At 47.7% G+C, this 18,819-nt stretch overlaps 1 protein-coding gene across 1 annotated transcript in view; it reads right to left on the reverse strand.

Annotated features, from left to right (window-relative positions):
• Positions 1–9,491, reverse strand: part of LOC139049454 (tachykinin-like peptides receptor 99D) — an 880,050-nt gene extending 870,559 nt beyond the window's left edge. The window contains exon 1 of the mRNA XM_070524895.1: positions 9,211–9,491. The gene's annotated coding sequence lies outside the window, so the exon portion shown is untranslated. The remainder of the gene's footprint in view (positions 1–9,210) is intronic.
• Between the last annotated feature and the right edge of the window lie 9,328 nt (positions 9,492–18,819).

An 18,819-nucleotide genomic window follows, 5' to 3' on the forward strand; every position in this document is an offset into this window, starting at 1 on the left:
TTAAGCTGGATTGCTACGCAAGAGAATATCCCTCCCGTTCACGCAGAAAATACATGATAACTGCTTTACCGGTAACGTACCACCTTCGTGCCGTGATATCTTACGTGCGGAGCGTTTCTTTCGGACTTTTTAGGGTGCCATTTGTTTGTTCGAATCTTAAAACTTCAAGGCAGAAATAACGAGAATGGGGGCCATAACACATCGTGTTCAGAAGCGAGCGGAACAAGCGGATCCGGGGGGTTCTATTGTCTGTTAGTTACAATCACATGAAGAAAACAGACAATGAAGCCTGAAGCCCATCCTTCGTATTTCTACATTTAAATTACACATGCCAGTTAATTGCCGCTATGGTTTCTCTGGCTTTATTGCTTGTTTTACTAATATGTTCACAAGATGTGTTCAAATTGTTTTCCAAATCCAGTACAATACGAAGAACAAGCGATTTTTCAGTGTCTACAGAACACACCACATGTCTGCGAAATATTCTTGAGAGAGTTCTTCGCCCACTGCCGTTCATATCATCGAGGCTAGCAGATTAAAGTGCAGAAACTTCATTTGTTACGTAAGGCCAAAGAAAAAATCTTGAAGCGACAAATCCGGCAACCTTGGTGGTCAGAGGAAGGCTCCGCTTTGCCGTTCACTGGTCCGGAAAGTTTTGACCGATCAACTACCGAGCTTGATCGGAAAAGTGTGGCTCTGCTCAAATGTGCTCAAAAGTAGCTCAAACGCAAACTATAATACACCTTCAAAATGCACATGCTGTATTTTTTTCAGTTTAAATAGTATCATTAAAGTAGGGCCTGATGATGCGACCTTGAAAGGTGCCTCCCCACACGGTAGCTGCCAATCTCGCTTTGTGATTGCGTTCGGGCGGCCAATGTATCGAGTGCATTGCGCAAGTTAACATAGGCGTTCTTACGAAACTCCGCCTCGTTAGTTAACAAAAAAAACTCTGAGTAAAAATTATGTGTCCTGCTCGTACTCAATTAGGCATCAAAGAAATATAGGGATTAATGTATTACAAGGGACGCTGTAGTGGAAGACATTGGGTTAATTTTGGACCAGCTACAGGTTCTTTAACGTTCACCCAAAGCACAGTACACAAGTATTTTTGCATTCCGCCTGCATCTGAATGCGACCTCCGCGGCAGCTATCGAGCCCACGACTTCGTGTTCAGCAGCGCAACACCACATCCACCGAGCTCTCCGCGGAGGGGTTAGACACCAGTTGTAAAGATCTAGGCGTTTATGAAAGTTAGTCGCTATCAATTCTTTGTTGTACAGGTAAAGCGCATTCTTAGCCTGAGCAGACCCGGTGAAACGGAAGCAGCTGAAGACAGTCCTGAACGTGGTGCGTGCTGGCACACGGCGATGTTCGGCCGCACACAGTAACGAAACGGTGCCTCCTTTATCTCTCATGTGGGCGACCACAACGTCCACCGTTTTGGCTGCCGAAAAGTGGCGCCGTGCAGCTGGTTTCTACTACACTGGTCGAAATGCTACCATTTTAATCAGGACCCGAACGAAGGCGCCAAAGCGAGACTTAGGCATGTCGGAAGGATCTTTTATTCATGAGCCTGAAATTGAGTCAGTGTGCTGGCTACATACTATGTCGCGCAGAATACACAAAAGTAAAGCGTTATTCAAGATACAGCGCTAAGTGGAGCTCCCTCCTCCATGGACCCAGGAATTCAAACAAATCATTTTTAAATCATATTTAAGAATTGTATTCCATCGCTATGTTAAAACCCGTGTTCGGGTCAAAGCTGCGGCTTTTTGTTGTTTAGCCCATGGCCATGACGGGGAAAGGCGCTATCAAAGCGGGCCGCCCCAAGCAACGCCCATGAAGTCGGTGATAAGCTTTGGAGTGTCGATGTCAAGGTGTTTCAAGACGTGTCACCCAACGGGCTGCGAAACTTGCAGCTCTTCGCGCTGCACTTCGTCTCGTCATGCATGAACAACCTCGAAGACGGTCCATATTCAGTGACTTCATGGCAGCATTGCAATCTTTACTGTCAGCCCTGCGGCGCAAGCCACACGAACAAGTGGTATTCGATATTAGATAACTAATACATACCTTGGCTAAGAAAGGGAAACAGCTGAAGTTTCAGAGGCTTCCAAGTCACTGAGGCGTCATAGGTAACGAGCACGCCGATAACGCTGCTCGGTCGGTTCTTCAAGAAGACAAAGTGAAGTCGATACCGTTATCAAGGACAGAAGCCACTAGAAAACTTCGAATTGTCACACGGGATATCATGTTCTCTATGTGGAACACACGAAGTTTTCAAAGCAACCGGCTGCACCGCCTAGACTGTTCTCTTCGCCTTTGCATCCCAGCTGGACTCTGCCGATGCGAAGCTACCCTGCTTTGTCGGATATGACTAGGAGTGACCTTTACGATGTCTTTTGCTTTCCGAATTGGATGGGCTGACGACGCCTCGTGTGATGACTGTGGTAGCGAGAAGATGCTTCAACACCTTCTCTGTGACTGTCCTCGCTACAATTTACAAAGACGATCACCAACTATCACAATACCGCGCTTCGATTAAAGACCATTAAGAGAGGAAACCATGTTAGAATGCTGACATCACAAGCCATCGTAGCAGAAGACAACGAGGGCTCCGTTGCAGTGTTTAAGGAACACAGACTTGGACAAGCGGCTGTAGCTTGAACTGATGTTTACAATGCTGAAAGTGCTGCTGTGCTGGGCGGTGATTGTGCGAAGTGACAGTGACCGACTGTGATTGTGTACATGTGCTCCTTTTTTTTCTCTATCTATTCTTTCCTGTCACTTTACCTCCCCCTCCCCTCTATCCCCAGCATAAGGTAGCAAACGGGATCTTCCCCTCTAGTTAACCTCGCCGCCTTTCCCCTTTATTATGTCTCTCTCTCTCTCTCTCTCTCTCGATGTCAAGGTGTAGGAAAACGCACACCACAAATGTGCGAAATGCAGCTAAATAAGTAATTAAAGCAGGCGTTTATTCTTGAGCAGCATAGACGAAATGCATGTCATTGTACGTCATTCCTGGCATTTTCTTTCATATATTTTCTTGTGCTGCAGAGGCCGAATTGAACAGTTTGCCATTAGCCGCTTGCTTCCACTAAGAAAGTCTACAACGCCATGATTGGCTGGAACTGGCTCTTACGAACATTTCTGGCACAAGAACGTTTTCGTGCGTACGGACGCAGGACTGCAGACGGAAACTCTTGACACATTTTAATCACTCCTTTAATTCACTCCTAACTGTGAATGGCCATCTGAAATGGTAATTAAATTTTATTAAGCTCTAAATAGAATATAGCTCATTATGTATCACCTTTTGTTTGACGCCCGCCAGTCAACACACACACACACAAACACACACACACACGCACACATACACACGCACGTACACACGCACACGCGCAGAATAACCAGATTAAGAAAGCAAGTTTATTCAGCGCAATTAAACTCCCGGACACGGAGCATGATCGCTAAGCAAGCAATCAGAACAAAATAATAAAAAACGAAAAGAAGAAAAATATGCGGGAAAGTCGGGAATTGCGAATGTTTACTCCTCCAAAATTATGTTCATTTTCGATATTGCTCAAGCTCAGTCTGCAGCATGCGGGTAAGCCATCAAAAATGGATACTGAAAGCCCGAAGTATATTTAGTATGTAATCCCAGCGAAAAGTAAGCACGCTCTTTTATTTCCTACTTCGCAGATATTGCGCATTCGGGCAATGCAGTGGGGCAATTGCTTGCTTGCTAACTTCCTATAACATGACGCGTAACTACTACGAGGGATTGGCCAAGAAGCCGGTGGTTAAACGGAAAGCAGAGGAAGACGCGTGTTTCTGAAAGGAAAGCAAGCTAGAAGGAAATTCGGGCTTTAGCACAGGAAAAGGAAGACGTGGGGTAACGTGTGCTTATTCGCTTTGGTTCGCGCAGCAATGTATCCCATCACGATCGCTGCAGCTCGCCCTTCTCCATTTCTTCTCTTCATTTTTTTTTGGTGGGGGGGGGGCGAGCATGTAAGCCGGCACACGCTGCAGCGTGCCCAATGTTTAACACATCCAAGGCTGCATAAGCAACTTAAGCGCAGCATTTAGCATGTTAACATAACTTAGGGAGGTTCGTTGAGTAATAACGCTGCCTTCCTTCCTTTCGCAGCTAACCCTAGTGTGCTCACGCTCTAGGAATACTTTTTTGATGGTATTTCTGTTTAACATAATCCGCGTCGTTCGTTAGCGATAGCGTTAGCGTTATACTTGGACCATTAGTGTACAGCTACTCCGATGGGTAACGATACAGCAGTGATAATTCATGACGTGAAGCTAGACAAGAATATTCTTTTTTCGATCAAAGCAGTGGTTTTCTCCTTTCTCTCTGTCTTTGCTGCACGAATCTGACCTCGCTCTTCACGAATCTGCGAATGACATCGCCATGGCAACTTATCACCCTCCTTTTATTGGACATCAATTATATCGACACTCCAATCGCACTTCTGCCGTCGCCGTGTAAAGTCCAAGGGCGATAACACGGTCGCCGCGCGTCGTATGCTGTATGTGCCAGTGAAAGCACGCAAGGGGGGCCGACAATCGCGGCTCAATCTGGCCCGCGCGAACGAAGAAAGCGGAGGGCAAGCGCGCTGTTTTCCGCCGCGCGAATGTTTTGGGGAGATGGGAGGGAAGGACGGGCGGCGGTGATGTGCTCCGGCCGCAACTGCGCCCTGTGGGACCGGGCGCAAGGGGAACTGCCGATCGCGGCTCAATCTCGCAAGTGGAGAGGCAGTGCGAAAGGGAGCGGGGCGGCTTCGACTCCGCCAACAAGTGCGTGCTTTTATACGGGCGCGGGCGGCCGCGCGCTCCGTATCTTGAAAATGATCGGCAGACGGCTCATACCTTTGTACGCGCCGTGTGCTCGCCGCTCCTGCCGTTGAAGGGACAGACCGCACGAAGGTCACTTCACTCGCTGCTGCTGCTGCCGCGCTTGCTCACACCAGCGTTTTGACAGCGGGTGTCCGCGCTCATCCATTGTGATATGTTCATGTTCGCTCGTGCGCGCTGACCCCGCGTGTTTTCTAATTCAGTTAGTAAGCGAATGTTTCCACGTTTATACGCCCGAAAAACTGCTATCCTTACTTCGTATAGCTGTGCCCTAATTTGCTATCGCAATCGATGCTTCGTCTTGCGGGTGAAACTGCTACTTTTGTCGTCTTAAGATTACATTCTGGTGTTTAACAGATTAATTTCGACCACCTGGGGTAATTTAACGTGCACCGAGTGGTACACGGGCGTTTTCTTTTCACTACGCCCCCATCGAAATGCGGCCGCCGGCATTCGATCCCGCGCCTTCGGGAATTAGCAGCACAACGCCTTTGCTACTAACACACCCCGGCGGGTCTTTTTTTTTATTGTTCTTATTCACCTTGAAGGGCGCTCCCATCGAAAAGAAGTGAGGCGACGCACTACATGAGTGAAAACGAAAGATAAAAGCCCGTACTTTGCTATAAGACCAGGAGCAACTCGAGAGTTCCGACCGTGCTTCGAGCACTCCTTTAACAGCGTCGTTTGTGCACTTGAAAGGTCGTCATAAGAGCACTTCAGCTCGCATGCCTTGCTTTTACATTCATCGGGCGACCTGTGGGCACGCTGCCTCAGCCTAAGTGGCGTACACTATATAGAGCGCGCGTGCTTCGCGCAAGTGTTTCATACGGAGCAAGGAATTTATTTTCCCTCGACAAAAGATTCCTTAGAAAGGGCCTGAAGAGCGCTAGTTAGGCTCCTTTAATTGTGGGCCATAGATGACGCCACAAATGATATTGCGCGCCACAGCACTGTGCAAATGACCAAACGATGCCCCTCCAGAAATGCTTGGCGCGTTCGAAGCCCGGTCATCGCCATTACTACTTTGCGGCATGAAAACGGCGACGACAAAAAAACAAGACTAGAACCCTTTAATCCGCGTGCCTGATAATGGTACGGCTACAAGTCGGCAGGCTCAAAATATACATCGATATTTTGGCGAGTAGTATTGAGATAAGTGCTTATAATTCGCGCGTTCGAAGACGAGCAAAAAATTTTGCATGCAAGTTATTTCTGAAAATGTAAGCAAACCTTCGGACCTTCCCTCGCATAAGACCGGAGTGCAATATCAAACAGCACTTCGTTCGTAGCACGAACCAGCGACACACATTGACTGTTAATATTTATTTTTATATTTATACTGTTTTTTCGTGTAGTTCTTTTTTTTTTTAAATATGTGTGTGCTTTAGCTATCATTCTGGGATAGCGGGCTCGCTAGTAGCGAAACTTCTCATGTTGTCACAATTAATCAACAACAACACCACCTTGCTTAAAACGAAGTTAACGCTGTTCTATAAACTGGGCTTATGCAACCGAACATTTTGCTCAAATATACTACTTTTTCACAAGCTAGACCACTCGCACACCTCCCCACTGGACGGACGCCATAGAGCAGCCTTGTTGCTTTTCTTGAGACTAATTAACTGCCATCAGTCACGAAACAATATTCTCAGGTAACGCAAGAGCACATAAATTCTGGGCTTTTGACATCACAAAAGTATGATCTGATTATGAGGCACGCCGTCAGCGGAAGGCTCCGGAATTATCTGGACCACCTTGGTTTCATTAACGTGCACCCCACGCAGCATACACGAGCGATTTTGCAGTCCGCCTCCATCGCCGCCGCGGCGGGGATCGAACCAGCGACCTCGTGCTCAGCAGCGCAACTCCATATCCACTTAGCTACCGCTGAGGATTCTCATCTAACTTTCGAAATAAACGCAGAGAGAAAATTAGAGCCCGGGCAAGCTTCTGAGATTAAGAGATATCTGGTGAGTTCACCAGGATTAGGACAAAGACGGCACGTACGCACATCCGACTGTGGTCCAGTAACGGAACACAAATCACCACTTATTTAGAAAAGTGGTGTTGATCTAGGAGTCGTTCTTGTTGCACTTCTTCAACCTTTATTAAATGTTTTCTTCTAGTATTAAACGTATATGTGTTCGTTTCGTCCATTCGGTCCGAGATTTCGCGTGCAGGTTTGCCCGCAACTGTCTTCGAATAAGCCAGTGAAATTAGAAGTTTGGCTTTCCGTGGGGAAAACAAGAACATACTTTATCACCATCAGAAAAAAAAAAAAGTTTCGCCAACATCAAATGCCCATAGAAGTCAGTCCAAGTTGTCATTCGTGTTCCCCCGTATTTCCATTTCCCAGTTATTTTTTCTAAGATACTTTCGAAGACTACCACTCTGCAGTTTCAGAGCCTCTCGCAAATGATTCCGCAGCAGGGAATGCGTTGAGCTTAAGTGAACGCAACCGTTCACGGCGTCGACTCATCGGTGGGCGTACTGAGGGCTCGCGCTTTGACACGGAAGGCGAACAGCTGCGTAGAGGAGCCGAGGTCACTGCAATCGACAGAGGGACGTTTTCACCGAGCGAACATTTCGCCCGAACATTCCCTTAGTTTTTGTGGTTGTTCGCATAGATGATATAGCCTACAGTTTACAAAAACCCTCGAGGGAAATAGAACCTATTCGGATTTCTTCATCGACACTTCAACCAGCGTGTGAATGATTTGGGAAGCACATCGTGGATGTTGATGTTGATTCCTTTCCACATGAATTTGCTTGATCTGCATCTTTGTGGGTTTTTGCATGTACTTCCTGTATCTTATTTTGCATCGTAAAGCTATCTTATTGTATGCCAGTTATTGGTGTCATTTAGAGATCGCAGGGAGAGAGCCCTTCGTCCTGCAGTGTACATAAAGATTATTATTATTATTATTATTATTATTATTATTATTATTATTATTATTACAAGCAGGGAAAATTATTGAGAATATAATAAGAAAGACCTATGGAACAACGGCTAAACTGCAGGCAGTTTCAGTCATGCTAAAGACGCATGACTGAAACTGTCTGCCGCAATTTATTTTTGCGACGAAAATAACCTAATAAATTTTGTGTAAGCGTATGAGCGTTAACAATTCCAAGTGAACGTTATGAGATTAGCCCAGAACACAAATAAGCCGCACGGAAGATTACACGAAGCTGCGACGTGTTGTCTCAGGCAAATAAATGTGCTTTCCATGATAACTGAACGATTAACTGGCGCCAGATTTGCCTCTAGTAATGCTAGTATGGAACTCTGTGACATAGTCCCAGCCCGTAAAGATAGATAGATAGATAGATAGATAGATAGATAGATAGATAGATAGATAGATAGATAGATAGATAGATAGATAGATAGATAGATAGATAGATAGATAGATAGATAGATAGATAGATAGATAGATAGATAGATAGATAGATAGATACTTTTCGAGTGTATCAGATGGTTCTGAAACCGAATGCGTGAATTTCTCGATGAACAGTCACACATTCGCTTTCAGATTTGCGTTGTAAAAATCACGAAAGTGGTGTCTGAAAATGTGAAGAAACACAGAGCAATATATGCACAGATATTAGAAAGTAATTAGGCTACAAATCCTGCGAAAGCGGAACACGACATCCACCGTTAGGATGAAACGCCGCATGTCCTCGTCTACTGCCTGTCTGGATTCTTAGTCGGGCCAGCTGTTGATGCTGCTTCCTTGTGAAACACTGAATAATTGCCAGTAGGACAACGTGGCCGTCCGAATTTTTGGCGACGAAGTCAAGCACATACAGAACACACGTGTCTACGCAATCAGAACGTTGCCGCAGAAGGTTACACATCTTCAAGTTTTCAACCAACTTATGCTCAGAATATTAACTAGGCATTTCGAAAAAAATATTGCTGTTTCTAATGGCGTTAGCGTGGTCGCGAGAAAAAAAAAGAAGAAAAAAAAAGAGAACTACTGTACGTAACACAGTTCAGACGTAGCGAGAAACTCGAACTCTGGTCGCGCGCGCATGAATTTGCTCACCCACTAGACATTTGCGTCTAAAACATTTATGCGAATGGTGCGCAAGTTTTTAAATACTGTTGTCTTAGTCTTGGTTTGCTTCCAACGCTGTCTACAAGAACGAACGACAACAATGCGCGAGTTGATGGCCAACTGCTTTCTGTACTTTCCATTGGCTCTCTCAAACGAGCTACAAAATTTGAAAAGCTCGTTCTGTACTCTTGCCAGTTTGTCATGCAGACAGACACTAGTACGGACTGACATCCGGCTCATTCCTGTTGGTACGAATGCGTGAAGAAGCGTGATCACTCACCGCAGGTGCGCCTCGTGGCAGGACGACGAAGTGCGCGCGCAGGACACCGCGGCTGAGGCGCGCCGTCCCGCCGAGCTCGCACGCAGGGGACAAAGAAAAGGGGGCCCGGGGCACACCCGCAGCGCGACTCGAGCCGACCGCGCGCTGGAATCCCTTTGCAGTCCGGGACCCGCGCTCGGCGGTCTCTACTTGCGCCGGTCGCGGCCATTGGCTTACCACCTGTGACGACAGCCGTGACGCCGGCCCTACCGACTCCCGTGCGAGCTGCTCATTGGCGCCGGCATCCGTGACGCCACGCGTCCCGCGCGCGCCGTCGCGTCCCCCCACCCAACCGCTCCCCCCATCCGCCAGCCACCGTCGCCGAGTTCGATGATCGAGCAAAGTTTCTTCTGATGGGTAAGCGAACGTTGCGCGAGCGCGGAAGCGCTGAGAGTGCAAATACAGAGGGAGCTAGTCTGAAATTCCGTCGACGCCCGACCATTGTGTCATCAGCCGAAGGCGCCTCATTGACCGTCGCCAGCGTCGAGAGCTTTGTCGCGAACTGTTGGCTGCAAGTACGAGGCGCATCAACAACTGGTACGATTGTTTTGATGGTTACGAAAAACAGCCACGTGACGAGGCCCTTGATAGCATGCCGGTTGCATTGGGACTCGCGTCGCGCGGCTGAAGGCACTGCTAGAGCTGCTCTGAAAAGAAAAAAAAAAGCGATTTGCGGCGCGGCGCTCTTGGCACGTCAGCTTAACGACGGGGCGTCTTCAATTGCTTAATTGTATTTTGACTACGGATCCCTCAATATCGACGATTTTTGGCTTTTCTTATCCGCAATGGGTAACTATCATTAGAAAGGTTCACTGGCTGATTCTATGACAGGCGACTCTATCGTGCCAGAAATACTGGGGAAAGAAATAAAGGAGTCGATAATATGAACGATGAGTAGTGATTGTTATGACAGGCAGAAACAGCAGCCGCTGCTTCAACGCCGACTAACAAAAAGTAAAGAAAAAGGGCCTTCGTGCAGACACCATTACATCGTTTCGCTATAATATTTATCGTTAAAAACTACAGTGTTCAGGTGTTTCGAAACTTTTTGGATGTTGAGAGGAAATTAAAAAAAAAATTCCTGTGAGGCACCTGCACGAGGAAAACCAGACCTTTATTCACAGAAGTTGTCTGTCTTCCAGAAGCGGTTCGCACTATACGGCACGTAATTGGGACTGTGATGCGTGAGAAATCGTTTCGGCTGCCAGTGAAGGGGCTGCAGTCCATTCGTGGGAATAGAAGTGTAAGCTTGTCTGTTTTGCGTTACTTCTCTGCCATGCGAGAGGAATCTGCTGTCACTGAATGAAATGGCTGCTTTCAAAGTCTGTTCCAATCCCTACATCGCGCAGAAGAAGAGCTGGCGACGTGTCTCTGTTCAGTACAACGAAGAGCGACTGGTTGAGCTAATGAAAGTTGTCAGTGTCACATGTCTCCACCACGAAGCACGCTTTAATCGAGAAGAAGATGGTGCACTCGAATCCCACGCTCTGAGAATATTGCTCCATCACCTCAGGAATGGATTACGGACTAATACCAGAAAATATATTTCTGGGTGGGAGGAAAGGACGCAATATTCCTTTTTATAATACTTTTTTTTTCACATGTGCGCCGCGATTTGTGGATTCAGTGGATTTGTAAGTTTCAAGAAAACGAAAACCGAAGTGAAGAAGGCGAGCTGAGGGCAGGTGGCATGGGAGCTGGAGGAAAAAGCAAAAAGGAAAAGAAAGAAAAGAAGTGCTACGTGGAGAACGTGTAGAGCAGCTCGATCAGCGAAGCCGCGGCAAGAAACAAATTGTTGGAAATACCTTTTCGAAGAATTGGCCTGGACTTGACAGAACCTGCTATTGTTTCGTTCGGGGCGTCCACTTTGGGATTCAGCCGCAGGGATACTGGCTTCGCTGTCCCAACATTCCTTACAGAATCTAAACGAATGCCCTGCCAAATTCTTTCTTTTTTACTTTTAAATTAATTATTACTCATTCGATATGACCTTCCTGATTTTATTTTAACAGGTAATTCTACGCTATTTAATGCTTATTCCATAGATATTAGGAAATGTATGCTGCATATTAATTTGGAATAATCCAGCCATTTCTTGGCCAATCCCCCATCGTGGGTAGGAGCCACACGTGTGACAACAACAGCAGCCACGGTTGCCGCCGGCCGACTGCGCCGCTCGGGAAGAAGAGCTCCTGCCGGCGTTCCTGCTGCGGCAGTGTGGCCAGGGTGTGATTACCCGGGCCCAATGCAGCGGCCCTGTTCCGGGACCAAGGACGAGGCCGGCTGAGCAGCTCCTGCTGAGGCGTGGTTGCTTAGGGACGTTCTTGGTCAAGGCCTACCGAGGTGCTGTCCGCGTGGGTCGCCCCTGGGTCGCGCTCCTTGTGAGTTGCAGCCGGACATCGCGGTGGAGTCCTCAACGTAGGCAGGTGCCGCACGCGGTAGTGCAGTCGTATGCCGGCTACGGTTCCAGCCACAGCAACCGTGCCACATCTACCTCGGCTCGCCTCGACGACGGTACCACGCAACGACGAGCAAGCCGTCACGACCCCCGAAGTTTACAGTCTTTTGGGAACTGTTGAGCGTTGGTGTGGTACTGTTTTTTTCGTAACTCCCTGTTCTTCTCTGGTCATGAGCGTCGCGTGCGTCTTTCTGTCGCGTGAAGCTTGATGTTCGACACTGTTTTGCTTTCCCCTCATCTTTGCCCATCATTTGTGTGAAAGATAAATTTATAAAAAACTTTATTTTGTGCCTCCTAGTGCTTTTTTTCCATCCTTTCTCGCTCGTCCCAAAACACACAAAGTAGTGACGAACGTCCTTAACAATCACGCTGGGTTTCACTAGTCATCGCGCGATGTTGGATGAGCCGGCCTGCGATGCTACAAGTTCCGGAAATTCAGGGCCTTCGCTAAAGACTGCCGCAGTCAGCGTGGCTGCAAGATAAGTTCCGAGGGCCACGACCACACACACTGCAAAGTTATGCGCCGACCAGAATGGGCAAACTACGGCGGAAGTCATGCAGCGTCTTTTACGGGATGACCCTGGAACAAGGCCGCTTCCGAGGTCAGCAGGCATTAGGTAATATACGGATGGGTGCACCACCCAAGGATGCTTCCCCTCCAAAGCCTTATATCTTAAATAACGTGCCTCTATCTTCCGCCAACTAAAAAGGTGAAGCAGACACGTTAAATTATTCTTCAGATGGGGAACAATCGGGCAGACAAGGTGCCGAGTCATGGTTTTTCTTTTTCGCACGAGACAATTCCCTTCGAGCCTTTGGTTCAGACCCATAAAGCGGCTAATCGACGCCCTCGGTGGTCATCCCAAGCACATCCTCAGTGACTTGCTGCTATTGTAGCGGAGCGGCTATCACCTCCAAAGCAAGCGAAGAAGGTGGGCTCGCCTGCAGGTACACTCTTAGGCAAAGTTACACCCTTTGGCTTTCCCCTTCTGCCACACAACGATAATCCTTATCAGCCTTGATGCGTTTCATTTCTTTAACGCTGTGAGCCCGGTACTTTCCAATAACGAACGGCACGCGCGTTATCAGCGTAGAACAGTTTACACCCTTTGGAGTGCCCCTTCTGATAACGCGCGTGCCGTTCGTTACTGGAAAGTTCCGGGCTCGCAGCGTTAAAGAAAGGAAACGCATCAAGGCAGATAACGATTATTGTTGTGTGGCAGAAGGGGCATGCCAAAGGGTGTAACTCTGCCTCACACTCTTAGAAAAATTTACACCCTTTGGGGAGTATCTTGTCCCACAACAATAATCGTCATCCGTGCTGCCCGCGTTTCCTTTCTTTAACGCTGCGAGCCCGGTACTTTCCAGTCACGAACGGCATGCGCCTTATCAGTGTGACGCAGCATTCTTGACAGGAAAGTAGCGAGCGCCGAGTTTTCACGAAAGGAAACGCAAGCAAGGCAGATGACGATTATTGTTGTGGGACCAATATACACCCCAAAGGGTGCAACCGTTTTAAGAGTGAAGAGTGTAGGGTGAGAATAGAACACACTACACTCTATAACAAAATTACACCCCTTTGGGTCATATCGTTGGCACACAACGATAATCGTCATCTGCCGTGTCCGCATTTCCTTTCTTTAACGCTGCGAGCCTGGTACTTCCAAGTCACGAACTACATGCGCGTTATCAGCCTGACAGAGCATTCCCGACAGCAAAGTAGCGGGAGCGCCGTTTTCAGGAAAGGAAACGCAAGCAGACGATTATTGTTGTGTGGCAAATATACACCCCAAAGGGTGTAACGTTGTCTACGCACTCTTAAAACGGTTGCACCTTTTGGGGTGTATATTTGTCCCACAACAATAATCGTCATCTGCCTTGCTTGCGTTTCCTTTCCTGAAAACTCGGCGCTCGCTACTTTCCTGTCGAGAATGCTGCGTCACACTGATAAGGCGCATGCCGTTCGTGACTGGAAAGTACCGGGCTCGCAGCGTTAAAGAAAGGAAACGCGGGCAGCACAGATGACGATTATTGTTGTGGGACAACATACGCCCCAAAGGGTATAATTTTTTCTAAAAGTGCACTCTTAGAAACGTTTACACCCTTTGGGGCGTATCTTGTCCTACAACAATAATCGTCGTCTGCCTTGCCCGCGTTTCCTTTCTTTAACGCTGCGAGCCCGGTACTTCCCAGTCACGAACGGCATGCGCGTTGTCAGTGTGACGCAGCATTCTCGACAGGAAAGTAGCGAGCGCCGAGTTTTCAAGAAAGGAAACGCAAGCAAGGCAGATGACGATTGTTGTTGTGGGACAAATACACACCCCAAAGGGTGCAACCGTTTTAAGAGTGTAAGCATAGAGAAAGGGATTGAACAAGAGCGGACACTCGGCGAAAATTGGAAACAGGAAACACGTCGCGCTATAGTATTAACATCGACGCAATGGGGTCGCGAGCATCGAAAAAAAGAAGAATGTGAAATGAGATTAACAGAAATTGTTTTATTTTTTTTTATTCTTTCCCGGAAAAATTATAAATATCTGCGTATAAATTAAATTAAACTTTGCGGCTTACTTCCGTTGCCTAGTGACAGGCGAACCGGCGAATGACGAGCCAGATGTTTGCGTCATTGGTCAGACACACCGCCGAAGCGACAAGAGACCGGCCGCGCATCTGAGCGTAGGACTGTTCGGGCACCCGTCTACCTGTTTTTCTATTTTGGGATTTAGTCTGGTTTGGTGGCCTCCCGGCGAATTATTGCCTTCATTCGGAACATCGACAAGGCAGCACTGCACTATTGGACTACGGCAAGGTGAGAAACATTGTTCGACAGTCTGCGACGCACTTCTAGCAATTAGGCTTACTGCCCGGCAACTAGGCTAGACTTGTGACGCAGTTAACGAAAAACAGCGTGGCCGTCGTGGAGCAGTTAATTTGAATTAAAGAATCGTACTGGGAGATGTTTGCGACGCTTCCTATAAGCCCCAATAATGTTTTAACTAATTTCGGTAGTTTTTGGGCACGCTAGTCGCACAGAGTGCTGTGACGCGGTTTCGCGTGTACTGAATTTTACTGCGAGAAGTTTTGGCGCTTTCTCTGACTGCCAACATTATTGAAACTAATTTCATAGCTTTTTGGGCTACCTTTCGAGCGCAGTGGGCGTGCCTGGCGCTGTGACTCGGTTAGCGAAAATCAGCTCGGCCGTGGTGCGCGGTTTCGCGCTTTAATGCACTCACAAGTTCATGGCGATTTTCTTTCTCTGACGCCCAACATTGTTGAAAATTATTTTCGATACTATTATCATAGAGAAAGAAATTCAACAAGAGGGGACACTCTTCAAAAACTGGCAACAGGAAACACGTCACGCCTAGTTTCAACAACATCCGTTAGTTGACGCGAGCATCAGAAATAAAGAATGTGAAATAAACTTCCAGACAACGTTTTATTTTTTTATTCCTTCCCTCTAAAAGTGAAAACGTTTTGCGTGTAAATTAACTTATACTTTGCAACTTTTTGTTGCGTTGCCTAGCAACCAGCTAGCGGCACGCCAGACGCGCGTACATACGTCATGCGCCAGACAAGCCGCAGGAGTGAGCGAGGGTGGTCGTACGTGCGAAGCTCGCGTGCTCGGCGACCCGTCTTTTTTGGATATACCCCATTTTTGGGGCTCCCGGCCTTCTCTATGCTTCTCTTGCGTGTCGTCTGCATTTCGACACGGCACTACTGGACTGCGGCAAGGTGAGAAATTGTGTTTGACAGTGTGCGGCTCATTTTAATCACGTTTAGGCTTAGTTCGAGTGCCGCAGTTAGCGAAAAACAGCACCGCCGTCCTGGCGCAGTTAATTTGAGTTAATGCCTCGTCCTGGGAGATGTTTGCGACGCTTTCTATGAGCCCCAACATTACTGTAACTTATTTCGGCAGTTTCTGGGCACGCTTGCCGCGCCCGGCTTATTGACGCAGTAAGCGAAAACTGGCTCGGCCGTGTGACGCATTTGCGCGTGTATACATGCGTGTACTACGTCGTAGCGCCTAAGACAGACAAGTTTTCGCACATTCTGTGGCGCCCAACATTATTGTAACTAACGTTGTTATATTTGGGGTAGTTTAGAAGCACGGTTGCCGCGCCCAGCTTATTGACGCAGTTAGCGAAAAGCAGCTCGGCTGTGTGCCGCAGTTATAGTTTCGCGTGTACTGAAGCAAAAAAGCAAGCCGGCCATAGTGAGTTACTTTTGCGTGTACTGAATTTTAGTGGGACAAGTTCGTGACGCATGTTATAGTCCTGCAACAACATATGTCTTATTTCGGTACTCACGCTTCTCGATAACGCGACGAGCGATTGCCGAGAGTGATAACACGGGAGTGTTGCATGCACCGGCAGGGCGCGTAAAAGATAACACGGAGGAGCTCAAGAACATGACATTTATGTATTCTGAGCGACTGAAAACAGGCTTTGCACCCACGAGTCTCACTTGAGTGCGATTAGAAGGCATTCTGCGAGCGTGTAACATGGTCTGGCTGAGCCTGTGTTGTAGCCACCTTTGTGTACTTGGCGTACCATCCTGTCGACTGAGGCCAAGTTGTTTTGGAAACGCGCAGTCACCCGTGTATTTGTGCACTTAAAGTGCCGGAAATAATGCCTGGGAAAGGATGGTTGCTTGAAAATCGGATGTTCAGATTTTATGGCATTTTTTGGGAGGAGTCTTTGCTGCGAACTGTACGTAAAAGTGAATTTATCTGTAATGCCGCTCATTCACCACTTACGCACGTTTCGCCTCTACACGCAATACTCCTGTTAGGTCAATATACCGAAATGATACATGCTTGTAATTTACTTTCTTTCAGCTGATGGAATCCGGTGGAGCATCGTACGGTAACGACTGCTGCTTACCTGGTGCCACAGCTTTGGATGAATGCAGAAGCCCGGAACGAGCATTTATATAGAGCAAAATAAACATTACATCATTGCAGAAGACGTCTTTCGTTTTCTTTATGAAATTGCAGCCGACAGATTCGGCGCAGTCTTGTAAAGGTCAATTGCAATCATTTCTGCTTAATAATGAAACGATTCCACGCCAAGGCCACGCGAGGTTCAGCAGAAGCGAAAAAAAATGAATGCCGCGCCGAGCAGCGGGGCCGGCGCGGTGTGTGCCAACTGGTGTTCAAAGCGCGCGCGCCCGAAAACGAAACCGGAAGAAGTCAACAACATCCGCTTGGTGCGCTACAGTCAATTCGACCGCTGGGCTCTAAGGGAGCGTCCGCTCTTGTTGAAATTTCCTTCTCTATGTCTATGGCCTGACCGTGGGCGCTATTCTGGACATTCCGCCATTTTCTTCGATGCGTGACGTAGGCGCGACGCAAACAAAATGGCGCTGGTGGCCCGGTTTTGCTTACGTAACGTGACGCCAACTTGACGTTTCGCCTAAGAAACTGAAATGAAGGCACTCAATGTAGCGTTATCGGTAAAGCAAAACAGTTTTGCTCCGCAGTAAAAATAAAGCAGCCATCTCAAAGCGTATGATTATTCTGTCGAAAACGCGTCTCGCTTCCGTCGTCTGCTGCGTACAAGCCGTCGTCTGCTTCAGTAGCTCGGATGCGTGTCCCTGGAAAATGGAATGAGTCATCGCATGTTGGAGCCAACGCGCTTGTTTTCTTTCTTGAGACAACATACGCGACCTACCAGTGGTGATGCGCGCACGTTCTAGGCCACGTTATCGCTATTTCGTGAAACGCAAGTGACTCAGCCCGACTCGGCTGGCTGAGAAACGGCCGAATATCACTGATAGCGTTGCGCGCGCCAGACATATCCACTAGAGCAACGCAAGCGCCGGCGCTGCCATCTCTTGTTCATTTCACTGGTTACTCGCACCGCGGGAGGAAACTCCAAGGCGCCGCCTTGCGTACATTTCTTTTTATAAGTTAGAAAGAGGCCGTTGTCATAACTTTTGATTGTGCGAAAAGGCATTAATCTCGATTACAATACAAATGCAGCAGTGAAAAGTGGACAACATTGCTGAAAGTTTGCTATATTCAACCAATATTATTTCGTATAAACGCGTTCTTTTAAGAAACGATGGCCCCAAACACAAATGCCAACACCACCCGAGAGCGATGCAAATACTATGAGCACGCGTTATGAACAAAAGATTTTCGTGGCGCCAAACGACGGGGAAAATGTGGCGATACGCATTCCTCTTGGCTGCCATTGCACATGGTTGCCCATTAGCATAATTCGCGCGGCTCGTCGCAGCAAAAATTATGGCGGAAAATCTCAGCAATGGCGGCCCTGCGCAACGTCACGCATCGTCAAAATGACGTTTACGAAACAGCCCTTCCTGTGACGCTCCTCACGAGATATTCCTTCAGCCAATCAGCAAGCTGGCATGGCGCATATCTTGAATCGCCACCACATATTCGCGCAATTGCAGATGCATTGCACTGGCTTCTGCACGCTACCACTCACATTCTTTTTGAAGCGCTAACATCACGATATATCTGCCAAGGACCAAAAAAATGTATTAGTCCATAAAATTTGCAGCTCCACGTCACGTTTCGTCATCTTGATGAAAACACAAAATTGCATTTTGCAATACTTCCGCTTCCCGGCACAAATTTCAAAACACGTGACCTCTCGACTGCCAATCAGAGAGTAAACATGGCGGTTAATGGCGGCCGTGCGGCCGCCATGCGTCATAGAGTTACTATACTGACTCTAGAGGACAAGCTACCCATAGGGCCCATGCATTAAAATCGGGAACCGCATGAGCGCCGCCATGTTGCTACGCGCCGAGGTTGCCAGCTCCTGAGACGTTTGCTAGACTTGGTGACAGTAGTCAGTTTTAATACGGCAACAGTAGCAGAAGAAATTCAACAAGAGGGGACACTCTTCAAAAACTGGCAACAGGAAACACGTCACGCCTAGTTTCAACAACATCCGTTAGTTGACGCGAGCATCACAAAATAGGAATGTGAAATAAACTTCCAGACAACGTTTTATTTTTTTTATTCCTTCCCTCTAAAAGTGAAAAAGTTTTGCGTGTAAATGAACTTATACTTTGCAACTTTTTGTTGCGTTGCCTAGCAACAAGCTAGCGGCACGCCAGACGCGCGTGCATAC

This window comes from Dermacentor albipictus, chromosome 1 (genome assembly GCF_038994185.2).
Source record: "Dermacentor albipictus isolate Rhodes 1998 colony chromosome 1, USDA_Dalb.pri_finalv2, whole genome shotgun sequence".
In the NCBI taxonomy this organism is placed as follows: Eukaryota; Metazoa; Arthropoda; class Arachnida; order Ixodida; family Ixodidae; genus Dermacentor; species Dermacentor albipictus.